Raw genomic sequence first — 14,870 nt, 5'->3', positions numbered from 1 at the left:
GTCTTATATCCTATTGTTGGATTGTTCCCTTTATTATTATGTAGTGCCCTTCTTTGTCTCTTGTTACAGTTTTTATTTTAAAGTCTATTTTGTCTGATGTAAGTATCGCTACCCCAGCTTTCTCTTCATTGCCAGTTGCATGGAGTATCTCTTTCCATCCCTTCACTTTCAGTTTGTGAGTGTCTTTAGGTCTGAAGTGAATCTCTTTTATGCAGCATATATATGGGCCTTGTTTTTTTATCCAATCAGCCACCCTATGTCTTTTGATTGGAGCATTTACTCCATTGGCATTTGCAGTAGCTGTTGATAAGTATATACTTATTTCCACTTTGTTACTTTTTTTCTGGGTGTTTTAGTAGTTCTTCTCTGTTCCTTTCTTCTTCTCTTGCTCTCTTTCCTTGTGATTTCATGGCTTTCTTTAGTAATATATTTGGGTTTCTTTCTCTTAATTTTTTTTGTATTTATTATAGGTTTCTGGTTTGTGATCATCGTGAGGTTCGTGTATAATAACCTATGTAAATAGCAATCTATATTAAGTTGATGATCTCTTATATTGGCCTCTTACTAAAAGCCCTATGCTTTTACTCCCTCCTCCCACATTTTATGTTTCTGATATCATATTTCACCTTTTGTGTGTGTGTGTGTGTGTGTATGTGTGTGTGTAACCTCTTATCATTGGAAATAGATAATTTTAGTACTTTCATCTTTCGACCTTCCTATTAGTTTTATATGATCTGCTACATTTGCTGTGTATTTGCCTTTACCAGTGATTGTTTTTCTTTGATAATTTTCTTATTGCTGTTTGTGGTCTTTTCTTTTCCACTTAAATAAGTCCTTTTAACATTTCTTGTAAGGCTGGTTTATTGATGATAACCTTCTTTAGTTTTTGCTTGTCTGGAAAACTCTTTATCTTTCCTTCCATTTTGAATGATAACCTTGCTGGGTAGAGTATTCTTGGCTTTAGGTTTTTTCTTTTCAGCACCTTGAATATATGGTGCCACTCCCTTATAGCCCGTAAGGTTTCTGCTTAGAAGTCAGCTGATAGCCTTATGGGGTTTCCTTTGTATGTAACTTGTTGCCTTTCTCTTGCAGCTTTTAGGATTCTCTCTTTATCTTTAATTCTTGATATTTTAATTAAAATGTGTCTTGGTGTGAGCCTCTTTGGGTTCATCTTGTGTGGTGCTCTCTTTACTTCCTGTACTTGGATATCTGTTTCCTTCCTTTGGTTAGGAAAGTTTTCAGCTACTGTTTCTTCAAATAGGTTCTCTGCCCTTTTGTCTCTCTCTTCTCCTTCTGGGACACCTATAATATGGATGTTAGTACACTTGATGTTGTCCCAGAGATCCCTTAGACTGTCCTCATTCTTTTTAATTCTTTTTTTCTGTTCAGCTTGGGTGATTTCATTTATTCTTTCCTCCAGCTCGCTGATCCATTCTTCTGTGTCGTCTGCTCTGCTGTTGACTCCCTCTAGTGAATTTTTCATTTCTATTATTGTATTCTTCAGTTTTGATTGGTTCTTTTTTATATTTTCCAATTCTCTGTTGAAGTTCTCACTGTGTTCACCTATTCTTCCAAAATCAGTGAGCCTCTTTATGACTATTAGTTTGTACTCTTTATCAGGTAGACTGTTTATCTCTGTTTTGTTTAGTTCTTTTTTTGAGGATCTGTCCTGTTCCCTTATTTGGAACATATTCGTTTGTCTCCTCATTTTGCTTACTTCTTTGTGCCTATATCTATGTATTAGGTAGATCAGCTACATCTCCCAATTTTGGATATATGGCCTTGTGTAACAGGTGCCTCATGGGGCCCAGCAATGTGCTTCCCTCTCCTCACCAGTTTCAAATGTTCCAGGAGTGTCACCTGTATGGGCTACATGTTCCCTTCTGTTGTGGCAGGATTGCTCTTGCTGCAGGTGCATGGGTAGGCTAGGCTGACCCCCAGGCCAGCTGGTTGTAAGGCTCAGCTGTGTGCAGCTACTACAGTCACTTTAGTCACTTTATTGGGCACGAGGAACCCCAGCACAGCTGGCTGCAAGGTCTAATAGCACACACCTGCTGCTGATTTGCTGTTAAGTGAGTCAGGCCCCCAATGTGGCTGGTTGCTAGGCTCAGGGGCTCACAATTGCTCTAGGCCTCCAGAATGTGAGCCTGTTGTCAGCTTTCTTGGGGGTGCAGCTGAGTGGGGCTGGCCCCAGGCATGGCAGCATACAATCGTTTCAGGCATTGGAAGGTGGGACAGATTTCCTGTGTGGTTGTGTAAAGAGGCCAGTGGCACAAGTCTGCTGCAGCTTACAAGCCCCACCACCCACCGACCCACACACCTGGCCAATGCAGTCTTGTCCCATGTGCACACCTGTCCCACTGAAGCAGACCCACTTGCTCCGCTGAAGAAGTCCCACACACTCCGCCAACACAGGCCCACCCCTCCTGCATGCACTACCCCACAAAGGCGGACCCACTCACCCCACTGCAGAGGTCCCACACACCCCACCTATGCAGGCCCACAAGTTCTCTGGGCTTGCTGGTGGGTGGGGCCAGTCCCTAGGGCAGACTGCCTGCTCTGGCTGAGCTGGATTAAATCAGAGCTCTAGTGGGTGGGGCAAACCCTTGGGCTAACAGGCCGGGGGAAGAACTCCAATGGCATCTGCCAGCATCTGTGTCAGCATGCCTGTACTAGGTCTCAGCGATGGCTGCCCCCAGTGACTCAGTCCCTGGGGAGGTGGGCCTAGCTGCCTTCTGCCTCTCTGAGACAGCTTTTCAAGTGAGTCTCTGTTACCAAAGGACTATGCACCTTTCTTTCTGATGATTTTTTGTTGGTTTCTGGAACGGATGAATTTGTGTGTGGGCCTTTTAAGGGAAAGCTTTTCTTTCTCTTATGTTTGATAGCTTTTCTGGGGGTATTCCCCATTGGTTTTAATAGCCACAAAGCCAGGTATTATGACAGGCATCTCCGTTGTGCTGAATTCAAAGACTGCTTATTGTGGCGTAGCTCTCCTGCACAAACCCCCTGTTCCTCCAGGAAAAGCTTTGTACCTTATGATTGTTCCTGGCTGTGAGGCACTGCAGCTAGAATGGGTTTTTTTCTGCAGCAGAAGGGTATTTCTGCCTCTTCCACTTCTGTCAGTGTTGTCCCTTGTTGTTGGGGTTCTTTTTATCCAGTTTCCAGATCTCTCTCAGAGGTGATTGTTCCACAGGTAGTTGTAAATTTGTTGTGTCCGTGGGACGAGGTGAATTCAGAGTCCTCCTATGCCACCATATTCACAGCAATCCCCTCAGCTAATGTTTTGTCAGAGATTTCCTTGAGTGCCAGGAGCTCAAACAAGCAAACACAAACAGCAACAGCAACGACAACAGAGAACGACCCCTGTGCAGACTGGCTCTGTGTGAGGAACTCCCCACAACTTGGCCAGCCTTGCTCTGAGCCTAGGGATCAGCCTGAGGTGGAAGCTTCAGGTCCTCTCAGGACGTTCTGAGCATGCATTGCCTGGGTGTGTGATGGCTTTCTAAATCCCGCATGTTCATAGCTGTCTTGGATATCTCAATTTCCTGGAAAGTCTACCCTAGCTTCTCCCCCAGACCTTGAGGGTCTACTGTATATCTCCCCCATAGTCTCTCATCTCAGGCGTCTTTAGTTGTAGTCCACCGTGTGGCTTTTACGAGCAGTGCCTGCTGCTCTTCCCGTCTGCATTCTGAGTCGTGTGAAATGAGGGCCTTGCATCAGCCCTTCAGGTGTCCCCAGAGAGGTTAGAACAGATTACACAATAATTTGCAAATAAGATCTGCTCTGCTCCCTCTGGTTGGAGCAGGGGTACTGGGAACCGGGCTGCTGTCTACTCAAGACCAAATCTGCCATGCTGGGGAAAGGTGAGGCAAGGTTCCAATGTTTTTTTCTGGAACCTCTTAAAATCATGTCATGTCCCACAACAGGGAAGATCCCAACACATTGCTTGGTGGTCAAGTGCATGGGCTGTAGAGCAAGAATTAAATTCAAATACCAACCCTTCCACCAACCAGCTGAGTGGCTTTGAGCAAGTGATTGTGCCTCTCTGAGCATCAGTTTCCTCTTCTGTAACATGGGCTATGAAAAATGCCAGCCTCACACAAAACCTGTGCATGAATATTCATAGTGGCATTATTCCTAATAGCTAAAAACTGGATGGGGCCGGTCCCGTGGCATAGTGGTTAAGTTAGGCATGCTCCACTTCGGATTTGCGGGTTTGGATCCCAGGTGCAGACCTACACCACTCATCAGCCATGCTGTGGTGGTGACACACATACAAAACAGAGGAAGATGGGCACAGATGTTAGCTCAGGGAGAATCTTCCTCAGCAAAACAAAACAAAACAAAACAAAACAAAACTGGAAACAACCCAGATGCCCTTCAATGGGTGAATGGGTAAACAAACTGTGATTCATTCATAACATGAAATACTGTTCCGCAATAAATAGGATTGAACTATTGATGAACACACCAACCTGGATGAATCTTCAGAGAATTACACTGAATGAAAAAATAAAAAGAGCCATTCCCAAATGTTACATTCTATATGATTCCACTTATGTAACATTCTTAAAATGACAAAATTATGAAAATGGAGAATAGATTAGGCATTGCCAAGGGGTTAGGGATGGAGAGGGAGGGAGAGAAGGAGGAGGAGGGAGGTGGACGTGGGTATAAAAGCAACATGAGAGCTCCTGGTGATGACGGGACTGTTCTGTCTCTTGACTGGTGGTTGATATACACATGTGATAAAATTGCATTGTGCTAAATACACTTACACACACACACACACACACACACACACACAAATGAGTACAAGTGAAAAACTGTGGAAATCTGGGTAAGATTGGTGGATTGCATCAATGTCGGTATCCTGGTTGTGATGTTGAACTATATAGTGTTGGAAGATGTTACCGTTGGGAGAAACTGGGTAAAGGGTACATGGGATCTCTTTGTATTATTTCTTACAGTGTGCATGTGAATCTATCATTATCTTAAAATAAGTTTAATTAAAGTAATACCAACCTCACAGGCTTTCTGTGAGGATCAAATGAGGTAGTGTTTTGGGAAGAAAATTCGTTCAGCAAATATTTATTGACACCTCCCATCTGTCCAGTTACTGTGTGAACGCTGAGCTTCTCACAGTGAATCAAATACACGGAGTTCATGGTGTAGGAAATCGTATTCTACTGGAGAGCCACACAAAAGCGAGGTGTTATTTTAAAAAATTATCCTTAAAATTGGTGTAATATTGCCCACTGAATCAGCAGTAGAGTGCATTGAGTGTTTGCATGTAAAGAAAATAGACTTGGAGAGATGACAAAACTTGCCCAGGTGCCAGGTGGAGTGACAAGGAGGATTCGGACCCAGATCTGAGCCCCAGGTTGTGGCTCTTCATCTCTAGACTCGCTGCCTTCTCCACAGAGGGGTGCTGTTCTCTTTACAGGATGACCCGGTGAGGACAGCCGAAGCGGAGTGTGGGGACTTTTACAGCACTGGGGACAGAGCAACCATGGATGCAGAGGGCCACATCTGGTTCCTGGGGAGGGGCGATGATGTCATCAATGCCTCTGTGTAGGTGTGGCTGACCCTGAGCCGGGAGGTGTCACCCTCACACGCCTGGTGGGATCTAGCTGGCCCAGACGTTCCTCCATGCATTGGTCATGGGACCCTCAGCCTAATTCTGAACAGAGCCATGTCTATGGGGCCCTGGCCCGGGGGTGTCTGTGAACCTCCCCCAACCCCTGCATCCAGAAGAAATAGTCAAAATGAAGTTCAGGAAGGTCTGGAAGAACAATCATAATAAGACACCGTGCAATTTAAAGAGGAAGGGAGACCTTGCTTTGATCCCTATTGATGGGAGGAAATTATTCTCTGTGCTCCTCTGATGGGGCACAACATGTCACAGAAAATAATAATAATAATAATAGCTAACCTTTATGGAGTGCTTACTAGGTGAAAGCACTCTCCTTGATGCTTTGTATAACCCAGTAGATGTTATCATTATGCCCATTTTACTCATGAGAAAACTGAGTCACTGACCAGTGAAGTAAGTTTCCTAAAGTTTCAAAGACAGTACAGGTTGCAGCCCAGATTCAAACCAAGGTGGTGAGGCTCCCAACCCGTTGTCCCTAACCCTTACGTGATTTAGGGGGAAAAAATGACACAAGTAACAAGTTCTCTTGGTTATTTCAGGGAAATTGAGTTTGTTTTATTTTGTAATTTCTAAAACAAATGCTGACGTAGTGGGGAATAGGATGGAGAATTTTCATGAATGTTTAAGATCAAGTTTGGGGCTTCCAAAAGGTTCCATGCTGGAGGAAGCTCCTGAAGCCAGGCCGCAGAGCTCTGGGAGGACAGAGCTCTCTCTCTCCTCCTACCAGAGGCAGTGAGTGAGAAGAGAGCACCTGTGCCTTGTATTTCTTAGCATGGAGCGTCCAGGTCTTCCTGCAGTGGTCCCACTACACAGCCTGTCACAGGCCTCTGACCCCCTGTGACAGTTTCCCTCTGTCAAGTGCCAAGGGAAAATGCGATCCTCCAGAACATGAGATCTGAGGGCTTGGTCGCCCCAGCCCTGGTATCTGCTCAGAACCAGAGAAGGAACCTTTGATCCTGCAGGTATCACATCGGGCCGGCAGAGGTGGAAAATGCCCTGGCCGAGCATCCAGCAGTGGCTGAGTCAGCTGTGGTGAGCAGCCCGGACCCGATTCGAGGGGAGGTGAGGAAGAGGACACGGAGGTCATCGTGTCTGTGTGTGGGCACTGGGGAGGCAGGTGCAGGGGAAACTTCGAGGCCATGTCTACCCAGGACCTAGGGTGGAGAGAGGGCGCAGTTGGTGTGTGTGTGCACTTACACGATGGGGTCACCAGGGGACACTGTGGCCTCATCTGTGGCTGAAAATGCTGCTGCTGACATCTAACATTTAATGAGCTCTTATTATGTGCCTGCTCATTTTTCCCCCCAGTAACCTAATGAGTTCAGGACTCTCATTATACCCTTTTATAGATAAGGAAACAGGGGCCTAAAGAAGTTATTAAGTTGCCCAGATGACACAGTGGTGGAGCCAGAACGGGAATCTAAGCAATCTGGCTCCAGAGCATGCATTCATTGATTCAACAGGTGTTTTCTGAGCACCTACTATGTGCAAGGCCCTGTGCAATTAAGTGGAGACATAAATAATAACATAAGAATTATAAATTACCAACAATTATTAAATGCCCAAAGGTTCCAGGCACAGAAGTATACATACAACAATAGTAAAAATGATGAAGATAACGCTGATGATAAGAATAATAATAAAGTTAAACTAGCTTCATGTTTTACATGTATTATCTCGTGAAATCTTTACCTAAACCCAGTGAGGAATGAACCTGTACTGTCCCCGTTTTGCAGGGAAGGAAATTGAGGGTGAGAGAGGTTGAGTAACTTTCCAATCATAGAGTGGAGACTGGAGTATTGGGACTAGAACCTGGTGTGTCCTTTTCCAAAGGCTCAAGTGTCAGCTTGGTGTTTTCGCTCATTAAATAAATATTCACTTTGTAAACTAGACAATTCACTGGCGCTCACCCTGAGCCTCCGCTCTGGTTCTGCACGGCAGGTGGTGAAGGCGTTTATTGTCCTGGCCCCACAGTTTCTGTCCTGGGACAGGGACCAGCTCACCAAGGAGCTGCAGCACGTGAAGTCAGTGACGGCCCCGTACAAGTACCCGAGGAAGGTGAGTGAGGCGAGTGGATGAGGCTGGTTCCCCCCGAGCCGTCCTGGCGCTCCGCGGCCCCGAGTCTCGTCGGGTGGCTGGGCTGAAGCTTAAACAGCCAGTAGAACTAGCATTTTTCTCTTCAGAAGAAAGAATTGGGGTAGGGGTAGGGTGGAGCCAACTGAGACGGAACCTGTGGCAGAAACCCAAAAGGAATCCATTGCTGGCACGTTAACCTAAAGAAAAAAAATCAGACAAGTGCCCAAAGATATCCAAGAAGGGTATTTAATATCTTTCAAAATTTGAGAAGGAAATCCAAATCAGCAGCTTCCAAACTGTTTTTAAAAATAATTCATGCTTGGAAATACATTCTATATTGCAACTCAATACATATATACATGCGTAACAAACAAAAATTAACAAAATGATATTTATCCTTATAACATGCCATATATTCCGATATTTTTATTCTACTTCATTTGTTTTAAGTGCTGTGTGCAAACTACAAAAATGTCCAACAATAGAGAAATGATTAAGTTGTTCATGAAATTTAATATTATCCTGTATTTTAAAATGATATTGCAGATCTTTTATTTTTAATGTAAAAAGATCACAATATATTATTAAGAGAAAAAGCAGGCAATGAAAGAATGTACGTGATATTATCCTATTAGTTTAAAAGCAGAGTTTGAGCGGATACATGTGCCGAAAGTGCGCATTTCCTTCTTTTGTGATAGTGCTTTGCTCCGTCGTCTGAGTGCTGACGGTCCATCCAGATAGAAAGCTGCAGAGCTCACGTCTAGTGAACATGCGCCATGTGGGTCGGGCCCTGGACTCAGTGCTGCACACGCATTGCTATTTCATTTCATCGTCCCCACAGCCTGAGATGGTCTCATCACTCTGCTTCATAGAGGAGCTGAGGCTCAGAGACTCCCAGTAAATTGCCTGAGATTAGAGTTAATAAAAAGCAGAGCAGGAACTCAAACCCGTGTGTATCTGACAACAGAGTTCCTGCTTCTAACATCAGTCTCTGTGGCCTCACAGAGAGGAGAACAGAGGGCACGCAGCAGGCAGGATGGGCTAGATGTTACTGTGGGTAACAAAGACCCCCCAAAGTCTTAGCGGCTTATAACAAGGAAGGTATCTTCCTTGCTCATGTTACATGTTCACCATGTCCAGGCTCTCCTGGGGCCTCTGCTCCACACCCCCTCATCTCGGGACCAGGATAATGGAGCAGCCACCATACAGGTATCTGCCAGGTGCCGTAAGAGATGGACAGAGCTGGCAGCCAGGCTCACTAGTTCCCAGCTCTTCTGTTAGAGGTGGCACGCTTCACTGCCACTCACATTTCACTGGTCAAAGCCTGTCCCAAGGCTGCATCCAACTTCAGGGGGTCAGGAGGAGAACCTGGCATCCTTGGTGGGCCCCATTAAGGCCACCACATGGTGCCAGCCTGTCTGGGGGACTGTGCAGGGGCAAAGGAGGAGAGGGGGGACTGGTAGGAAGTGACGGTGGGACTAAGTCAGGATGGATTTGCTTTCGCCTCAACCAGGTGGAATTTGTCCCAGAGCTGCCCAAAACCATCACTGGCAAGATTAAAAGGAGTGAACTTCGGAAAAAGGAGTTTGGTCAGATGTGATCGTCAATAAACTCAGAAACCACTGTGTGACTTTGGGTAAATCCCTGGCCACCTCAGTTTCCCCATATGGCGAGGGTGAGGATGGGGGTGTTGAGAGAGTTGATTTGGAAGGATATCAGGAGTGCCAATATTTCAGCATTTTTGTTTCTTTCAGATTAATATCAGTCACTCTTCTTCCTCCGAGTCTCCTCCTCCTTCTGGATTGCCCAGATGAGCACACAGATTGGGGCTGGAGGTAATAAAGTACGAATAGAACATCAACGGTGCCCCTGTGTCGTGCATTAATTCTGTGGATGAACCTGTGCTAAATGTGGTTCCTCCGTAATTCTCCCCAATCCCCACTGGAGAGAGCCCAGGGCCTGATTCTCCCTGCTGGCCCCAGCTTCCTTCGTGGCCCTGTGGACCCGGTAGATGGCCAGGACTCAGAGGCCCAAGAGAGATGCTCCGAGCAGCCCCAGGCACCAGCCTGTCCTAGGTCCCAGCCTAGGTCCCGCATGAGTGAGTGAGGGACCTACTCTCTGGGAACCCAGGAGTCCCGTAGGACTCTTCCAGACCTCTCCAGAGGTACCCGGTCCCTCATTCATACCCAGAGGCTTTCACCCCTCAGCTTTCCCCCACATGAGCCCACCCGCTCATCTCTCCCCAGGGCCCAGGACTCCCCCAGCCCTTTCCCAGGCGCCCAGTGTCCTCGCCACACACCCCTCCCCCACACTCTATTACCCCTTCCTGCTATCCAGAGCCCCCCTGACCCCCTGGTCTCGGGTCCTGTGAACTGATCCTTTACTCCATCCGTCCTTGGGGCCTGAATGGGACCACTGTGGGGAAAACCAGAGGCTGGGAGGAGCAGGGGCAGAGGGGCCGAGCCTGGGGGTGGGAGAAACACATATTTTCTCCTTCTCACCCACCGCTGGGTCACCCTTGAAGAGATCCCCTCTGCGGCTGCCCATTTCTGGGGTTCACAGACACACACATTCACAGAGAAATAAGACACCACAAGCACAGAGACACACAGGCACATAATCACCCCCATCCTCACCTGGGGACTCAGGCATAGGGCTCATGGACAGGCTCACACACAGACCCACACTGCAGACACAGGCAACGACCCCTGAGAACACAGACACACACACTCAGGGCCACATGAGACAGCCCCACAGGGCAGACCCTACACACAGTGGACATACACATACACACAGAGATACAATCAGGAACACCCAAAGGGGCAGCAAATTCACACACACAACCAACACACACAGAGATATAAAACACAGACACACACACATGCTCCAGCAGGGACACACATGCCCCGAGACAGATTTGCACAACCAGCATACAATCATTCACAGATATCAGACACAGACACACAAATGCACACAGAGACACACAGAGAGTGCCACACAGTGGAAAACTCACGTCCACGATCAATACTCACACAGAGAAACTCAGACTCGCAGGTCCATAATGCAAAATTACACAACCAAACACACGTGCACACACACACACTCCCAGACCCTCACTTCCCTACCCCAGCCCACAGTGCAAACAGAGAGCTCTGGCACTCAGTGGAGGCCAGCACAGGCAGACAGGATGAATAGACCCTGGCATGACCTGCCCCACCTAAGCTGTCAACGAAGGAGGTGTTTTCCTGGTTCCAACCCGAGTGCTTGACATCTGCCCCATGCCAGGGCCTCCTGGAAGGCTATACGTGGGTGCTGAGATGCCAGAGAATGACCAGGGTAGGGTTGCTCTGGGGACAAGGGCCCAGGGTAGGGACAGGGACACTGACAGGGCGCACTTAGAGTGGAGGTGTTGCATGGAGCTTAGCAGATCCCCAGGAGAAGAGAGAGAGAGAGGCGAGCCTCCCCAGGACCCTGCCATGTGTCAGAGTGGGCTTCACCCTCTCCCACAATAACAACCACAATAACACATCAGCAGGACTATCATATGACAATATTATCATCAGCACAGCAATGACTGACCATTGGTCCCACGTCGAGGAGCAAGGGGTGTGACCATGGCTGCCAGGTTTGGCCTCATCTTTAGAGCAGGGCAGACCCCAAGCACAGCTGGGCCCTGGGCAAAGCTTCTCTCTGGCCACTTCTCCCTCTGGAGGCTCCAGGCGTCAGCCTCCCCCTCTCCCAACATCCTCTCCCAGACCCAAGTCACCTCTGACCTTTTTCTCAGCCTGGGTACAGCCCTGTCCCTGACCACTCTGAACCTGACTCCCCATCAGGGGATAGAGATGGTACTGACCTCAGGACCCCATGACATGATGTCTGCATAGTGCTGTGTTTAGCACAGGCCCGTAACAGGAGGGGCCTTTGGTTGTATCATTGTTCCCTTTAATGGCTGCACACCTTCTAAGACACCAGGTCTAGGAGGACAGGTGCCCCTGGGAGATGATGCTGCTGATGTGCTCAGGGGCTCAGCACGTGGCTGCTGCTTGTCCTTGTGACAGTCTTTGGACACAGGCATGGACACTCCCATTTTAATGAAGGAAACCTGCTCAGGGTCACACAGCTGGGAAGCAGCACAGCTGGGCTTTGAGCCCAAGGCTCCTGGCCTGGCCTCGAGTGGCCACGAAGGGCTCCCCGGCATGAGGCTGACACTGGCTTTGGGGAACAAGCGCTTCCTTGGCTACATGAATGACCTGTTCCAGGCCCCCAAGCTCTGTCACTTCTCCTTCTTTCCCTCCTCCCTGCTGGAGCCGTGATCAGGGTGACCCTGGCACCCTTCCTGGAAGCCCCCAGTCCCTGACAGGCTGGGCCTCTCTCCCATTCACTTCTGGGCTAGTCTGACTTCCGCCCCTTCTGTACTGGTCTCTCCTTGTATAACCAGGACAGGCCCCCTCTGGGGCTCTTCAGGCAGGCAACAGCATCTCACCAGAATTTAGTATGCACTGTTGTTTTGTTGTCCTTGTTTTGTTTTTGTTTTGCTTGCTTTTTTTTTAATGGTTTCTTTATATTTATGGTAAAAGACATTGATTTTCCATTACAACAGTGGTAGAATGTTTCCTGTTTAGTATAAATTTACATAATAATAAAAAGTAGTGAGATTTAAAGCAATGATTTTAAGCTACCATGGGCCTGAATGAGTTGGGGAAACACTGTGTGCAGTCATGCAGAACAGCACCTTAGGAAGCTCAGGATGGGGCCCAGGAGAGAGGATCACCAGTGGGGTTTGTCCCAGTCACCTGGGTCCCTGGGCCCCTACCCACTTACTTGGCTCTCCCCGCCCATCACTCCTGGTGCTGCCAAGTGCTCTGGATGTTGTCCCCAGGTCCCCCAGGAGAGAAGATGATGAACTTTTTCTCTTAAAATGCTGACTTGCCTGGAGATCCCGGGAGATTAATCATGAGAGTCAGCTTGGATTTTCCCCACTGAGGTTCATAACGTAAAGCCTGTGCTAACAGGTAGCAGGGTGACATAGATAAGTGACATATTCGCCATTGTTTCAGGTGTGAAAATGTCTGGTTAATTAGGAATGATTTTGAAATCATACAGTCTTGTCACACTAAGTGGAATATCCCGCCTAAAAGAAGAAATATTTTATCACCATTTAATCATGATCCTATCATTCAGTTCAAATGTAGCCTCTTTTCCTTTGGGATTTCTTCTTATACTCAGATTTCATTTATAAAGGTACTTCTCAGTTTCCAAACATATGGGAATTTCTAGTTAGCTTTCTGTCAGTGACTTCTAACACAATTACATTACCAGAAATGTGCTGGGTGTGATTTCATTCCTCTGAAATATAATAAAATTTGCTGTATGGACAAAATAAAAATAGTTAATTTAGTAAATGTATCATATCTTAAATTAATGGGCCCTCAACAGTTGTTTTATGGGTATAGGTGGATATATGGATACATCTACATGATTAAGATGGTTTGCTGTTAAGATCTTCTGCATCTTACAGATGGTCTGTCTGCTTATGGTATGAGTTGCTGAGAGGGGGGTGAGAACCTCCCACTCTGCTTGTGTATCTGATTCTTCTCTCACTTCGCTCATCTTTTGCTTTGTATGCTTTTCACCCAATGGCCATTGGAAACCTTGGGAGGTCAGAAAGGAAGGAGGGAGTGCCAGAAGTGCGGGACAGGGGACGGACCAGAAACCAGAAGATCTGTGAACGTTCCAGAGAGGACCTGTCATTGGGATGGCTCTTGGTTGGGCACCAGTGGGGAAAAGGCATTCAAAAAATGAGGTCACATGGGGTGTCCTCTGTGATGACCCAGGGGTGAAGGCAGGGGATTGGACAAAGGCGAGTATAAAGCATCACGGTTGCTAAGGCAGCGCCCAGACAGGAGAAGACTCGGAGGAAGACGAAGCCCTCGTCCCCTCCAACTGCTCCTGAGAGTCCACTTCACTGCTCCTTGTGTCCTGCTGACCTACTGACCTGTCTGAACCCTCCTCCTTCCCCTCTAGGACTTGATCTGACCCAATCCTTTCCCTGACTCAGGCGTGACACCCCTCTTCTCCTCCCAGGTGCCCAAAACTCCCCTTCCTGCCACACCCCTTCCTGAATCCCACCCCCAATTCCAACCTGTCCCCATGACCCACTCCCCAGCTCTCCCCTCACCCCCTTCCTCCCCCACCCCTCCCCTCACGCCTTTTGCATCCCTCCCTCCACACCTCCTTCCTCATGACCACAGGTCCCCTGAGAGGACCAGGACGCAGAGGCGCAGAGGTTGATCTTCTGGCTCCTCCTGCTCGGGTTTCCCGGTTACCCAGACACAAACGTGAGTAAACATGGCATCAGATGTTTCCTCCTTTTTATTGGGCTCTTCCACATGGTGGTTAAAAAACAGCTTTTTCATGGGTTCCTGGATGGGAACTCAGACATTCTTGAAGACTAAGAACCTCAGGCCAGGTTGCTTGACCAGCCTGAATGGGTTCTGGCCACAGCTGTCCACATCAAGTTCTGGGTCCTGTCAGCATTGCTTGGACCAAACACAGCAGGGTCGACAGGATGGAAACCTGAAAATAGTAACTTTATAGTGTCAAGAAGGAAGGATTTGTGAATATACTGAAAGCCATTGAGTTGTAAGTCTTCAATAGGAGAATTGTAAGATATGTGAATTATAGCTCAATAAAGTTGTTTTTAAAAATGTAAGGAACTCTTATTTAATAGGAGTCATGGGAGTTAGACTCCTGGAAGCCTTGTCAAGATCCTGCTTCAAGCTCTGCAGGTGTAGGGTCCATCTTTTGTGTAGTTTGTTTCCCTATAAGTACATGATTCATGTATGTGAAGGCTGGCAGCCCTGGGAACAGTGGTATCTAAGCATTGGTGTTGGTGCTAGTCTGCTAAAAAGTGGAATGTCATTTGTGCTCTGCGCTTTCTGACTTGTTGACTTTTAGCAACTTCTGAGTCGTCCCTTCCTTTCTGCTCTTGGAAGCTGCCCCCAAGAACTCTGTGTCCAACCAGGTTGATGGGAGCCCTGAGAAATCCATCAGAAAATAAGTGGCTGCATCCTGCTGGGATGTTTATAATGGGGAAATCATTAGGAGTGACATGACCAGGAGGTGAATGAGTTATCCT

General features: G+C 47.4%; 1 pseudogene; it reads left to right on the top strand.

Moving 5' to 3' along the window:
- The window catches only part of LOC131421987 (acyl-coenzyme A synthetase ACSM2A, mitochondrial-like), a 74,264-nt pseudogene extending 64,773 nt beyond the window's left edge, over positions 1 to 9,491 (top strand).
- The last annotated feature ends 5,379 nt before the right edge of the window (positions 9,492 to 14,870 follow it).

This window comes from Diceros bicornis, chromosome 26 (genome assembly GCF_020826845.1).
Source record: "Diceros bicornis minor isolate mBicDic1 chromosome 26, mDicBic1.mat.cur, whole genome shotgun sequence".
Lineage (NCBI taxonomy): Eukaryota > Metazoa > Chordata > Mammalia > Perissodactyla > Rhinocerotidae > Diceros > Diceros bicornis.
The sequence above is the reverse complement of the archived record's forward strand: the minus strand, read 5'-3'. Positions and strand labels throughout refer to the sequence as shown.